Source organism: Palaemon carinicauda, chromosome 23 (assembly GCF_036898095.1).
Source record: "Palaemon carinicauda isolate YSFRI2023 chromosome 23, ASM3689809v2, whole genome shotgun sequence".
In the NCBI taxonomy this organism is placed as follows: domain Eukaryota; kingdom Metazoa; phylum Arthropoda; class Malacostraca; order Decapoda; family Palaemonidae; genus Palaemon; species Palaemon carinicauda.
In genome coordinates, this window is record NC_090747.1 from 2,683,746 (window position 1) to 2,688,745 (window position 5,000).

The following is a 5,000-nucleotide window of genomic DNA, read 5'->3' on the forward strand; positions in this document are numbered from 1 at the left end:
AGTACAGAATTGGACGTATATAAACAGATAAAGAAGCACATGTCTAAGTGTACTGATCTTGATCCCTTGTTTACACAGGTTTTTGCAAAAAATTAAACAAAGCCACAACAAGTAAATGTAGTTAATAATAGTCAAGTCGTGGGAATGACGCGTTATAATTGCAAACATCAAGGTCACTTGATTGCAGACTGCAGAACGAGATTCTGTTCGTTACATAATAGTTCTACTTATTCATATAGTCTGTGCTACTTGCATAAGACACAACAGAATCCTAGAAATACACAGTCAAATCCACAGTCAATTCCACAGTCAGTTCCATATGGGAATAAAAAGAAATATCCTCAGTTCAATAAGAAGAAACAGCCAAACGTCAATGTAGTTCAGAAATAAACAAACAGTTCTTCAAATAACTCTGATCCTGGGCCGTCTAGCCAGAACTCGCAAGGTCAGACTAATTTTCAGAATGTACAGAGCAAAGCAAATACCACATAATTAACTCCAGTGGGGAAGAGAGTGATGTTGGGTCATTTAAATCAACATCAGTGGTGTTAAATAATCCATTTAATGTTTTATCAGATCATTGTGAGGCAATAGATTTTCCTACAAAACACTCCACCGAATCAAATAAATAAATGCATGCTCCCTTAGATTTGCAACAAATTCACACAATAATAAGTCAAAATGAGTTAGGACCAACATTATATGCTGTAAATTTAGAACACAGATCATTTACATTATTTTTTGACTCTGGTAGTCCACGTAATATCATGGATTTGAGGACACATCATTTGTTGTTTTCGAACTTCCCAATAGAGAAGTCCGGAGTAAGGCTCTCAGGTATAGGAAATAATGAATTAAATGTAATAGGCGTAACTCATGTTCAGTTCAAGGTCGGTAAGTGCACGTTTGCTGATACCTTTGTTGTACAAAACATTGATATGTATCCAGCTGTAACTATAGGATATCCATCTATGGGTAATCAAAACATTATCTTAGCCCCTGCCAAGCACGGCGTGTATGTCAAAGGAAAATTCTATAAGTCTTCTAATACCTTAAAATCAGTTTTGGATAAAAAAGGAGATGACAAATAAAATAGTGACGTACATTATAGAACCAATAACTTGTTTCACAAATAAAGAAATAATATACGAGACTCAACAGAATTCTCGTTCACCCGTAATATCATCTTGCACGCAATCTATCGAGCCAAACGTACCTTTGAATTTAATAGTGCAAATAAAGAAAACGTTACCGGGATCTGAAATATTAATCCTTTCCGACACTTTGAAAACTAACGGATATCCGTCACATGAGCTATTTATACAGTAGACTCATAACAACAATGTAATATTGAAGTCTGTAATCATTTAGATATCACTTTAGTAATTCAAAAAAATCAACCTATCTTTGATGTAGAAGTTTATAAACATCGTATTTTTACCGTTGCTGAAATCAATTACGCTCAATCAGTTGCGGATGAATCCCTTTTGCAATCTATTAAAAATAAAATTAGTAAAGACATTCAAGAAGAAGAAATTCAGCAGAAATTTTTTAGACTTTTAACTGAATATTATGATGTTTTTTTCCACTATGGATGGATTCTTAGGAAAGACAGATGTCATAGAACATTAAATAAGGTTAAAGGACAAGCAGAAAATTATCTATGTACCCTCGTACAGACTCCCTATGAAATTCCAAAATGAGATAAATGATGAAGTAGGTAAAATGCTAGAAGAAGGAGTCATTAGGAAATCGAACAGCCCTTATAATTTTCCATTAATAGTTGTACCGAAAAAAGATCGAACATGGTGTATCTGCGTAGATTTCTGTCGCTTGAATGAGGAAACGATCCCTGATCGATTCTCAGTGCCATGTACTGACGATATTTTATCTTTGTTAGGTCAGAATAAATACTTCACCAGTTTGGACTTACTTAAAGGCTTTCACCAGATATCATTAGAAGAAAATAGTATCCCATACACAGCCTTCAGCACAGCCAGGGGACATTATGAATTTTTACATATGCTCTTTGGTTTACGTTGTGCTCCCATAACATTTACAAGAATGATTAACATAGTGTTTGGAGACCTGCTAGGGGATATATTGCAGGCCTATAATCTTTTCTAATACCTTAGAAGAACATCTACGTAAACTAGAACTAGTACTACAGAGACTAAGACAACATAACTTAAGGGTAAAGATTAGTAAGTGTGAATTTTTCAAAACAGAATTGGTCTATTTGTTTTTTACGGTGTCTAGCCAAGGTCTTAAAGTAGTCCACGATAAGGTGTCAGCTATCCGTAACTTTCCGATACCTACTAATGTCAAGAAAATACAGCAATTTCTTGGGTGTAGTGGATATTTGAGGCGTTTTTAAACGCAATTATTCAATAATAGCCGCTCCCCTAACTGATCTTATGAAGAAGGGTGTAGATTTCATATGGTCTGAGCAGCATCAACAGGCGTAATGCCTTGAAAGATTAACTGTGTAGTTCTCCTATCTTAAAATTTCCTGACTTTGGTAAGGAATTCTTCATTGCAACAGACGCCTCAAACTTAGGAGTAGGTGGGGAATTGCTTCAGCAATATGAAAAATAATTTTTCCCGATAGCTTTTTATTCTCGAAAACTGAGAACTTCCGAACGTAAGTATGCAGTAATAGACAAGGAAGGGCTAGCTATTGTTAATTCACTAGTGCATTTTAAGTTCATAATATACGGTTATCCCATTAGGGTTCTTACTGATCATAAACCACTAACCGACTTCTTTAAAGGCTTCAGTCACAGCCCCAAACGAACTCGGTGGCATTTGACCATTCAAGACTTTGCCGCGAGAATCTGGTATTTACCTGGGAAAGCAAATATCATTGCTGATGTATTATCACGCAACCCCGTGTCATCTTGTACGGAGCCTTTAGCTGAATTAATAGCTATATCAACATCCATGCCTATTGTTAAAACTATATCTGAACAAGATGATCTGGGCTGGAGCGCTGAATTATTACAGACTGAGCAAAGAAAAGATCAGAAATTAGAAAAAACTTATAAATGATTTGGAAGGCAATCGTAAGGAAAAGGAATATATAAAGTATACGCAGCAGAATTATATAATTAAAGACAATATTCTGTGTAGATCCGTGACAAGGAAAACCCGCAGTACACCACATGTGACTAACGACCAGGTAGAGGTACCAATCTCACTAATATCCACTGTCCTAAATTGGTTGCATGCAAACCCATTGCATGGACACCCGGGGTTCTCAATAATGTCACAGAAAGCCAAATCATTGTTTTATTGGTATACGATGCTTACAGATATAAAAAAAAACACATAGCTAATTGTCGCACTTGTCAGATAAACAAAGGGCACACAAAAACACCTGTCAGCCTAGGGGCTTATCCCGTGCCCAATCAACCCTTTGAAAGGATATATTAAGATTTATTAACAGGATTTTTCGAGTTAGACAGAGGAAATAAGCACCTCTTAGTAATTGTAGATGCTTTGACTCGATATACGGAACTAGTAGCGCTTAAAACTAAAACTGCGATTGAATGCGCTAGGAAGTTTTACGAGTGTTACATTTGTAAACATGGAATTCCACACATGATAATCTCACCCTCAGGTGGAGAATTTAATAATCACTTTCTTGCCTCATTGTGTGAATTCCTTAGCATAAAGAAAATCAATACCATGATCTATCACCCAGAGTTGAATGGGCTAGTGGAAAGAGTGAATAGGAAGGTTTTAAACATATTAAGATTAAAACTAGGGGGATCAGACCCCAACTGGGATATTGCAATACCTGCGGTACTGAGTACTCTGAATCAATCATATCATATATCAATTAAAATGTCGCCGCACGAGGCATTGTATGGTACCCCCAGTTAGAACGCCTTTCCATGTATTAACGCCTACAACTAATTTATCAAATCCTTTAAAAGAATGTATAAATGCAAGCAAAAGTCGTTTTGATATCTTTTGAAAGAATTTAGAAGAATCACAAATCATAATGAAAAGGAATCATGATAAAATAGCGAAGCCAACTAAAACATATACCGTGGGTGATAATGTATACATACAGGTAAATGTACATAAAGGACTCAATTATATACTAACACCTAAGTTTGAAGGCCCATTTAGCATTTTGGAAACATTAACGGCCAATAGATTTAGAGTTCAAAACGTATCCCAAACCACTGATGAAAGAATTATACCATTGGCTCACATAAGAAATTAAAATAAGAGAGAAGGAAGTGAGGGAATTTTTTTTTTGTTCTTTATCTATGAAGTTTATATGTTAATATTTTTTCTTCTTAATACAGGAGTAATTACAAATATTTTTCACATTACAGGTTTCCAAGATGAAGTTTTTATTGTTAGGAGTGATATTGTTCGCTTAGACATTTTTCTCTTGTGGGAAGAGCTCTAAAACTAAAAGTATAGATCTCAAATATGGCACTATAGTAGAGAGACAAGAAGACGTTTTTATTACATCAAGTAACGTAGTTGTTGAAGTACGTATGCAAGCATTTTTTCTCCCAGAGAATGACGTCACTAGCTTAAAGAGTGCCATTTCAAGGTTTGCTGTTTCATTAAATGAAATGCATAGAAGACACTTTCCTTTTAATACAGAGAGTTCGCTTGCATCGACACTAAAAGTTGCAGAGATGCTATACGACGACTTGCAAAATAAGACTTGCGAGGCAGAATCTTTGGCTCGTGACCTTTTGATGTGGACAGTAAGACACGATAACCTTGAAAAACGTAACCCGTTTATTTTTGCTGCACTAAACATCTTTGGTTCTATTGCAAGTTTAGGCTTAGGGATTTCCAATCGTCTTAAGATTAGTAATCAAAATAAGAAAATTGAGTTTTTGACTCATGAAAATGAATTGATTTTATCAGAACTAAGGAATCAGTTAGCTTCAATCAATCAAATTATGAGTTTGGTGAACGAACATTCTAGTAATATCAGTCAGATTATGGAAGTACAAGATTTG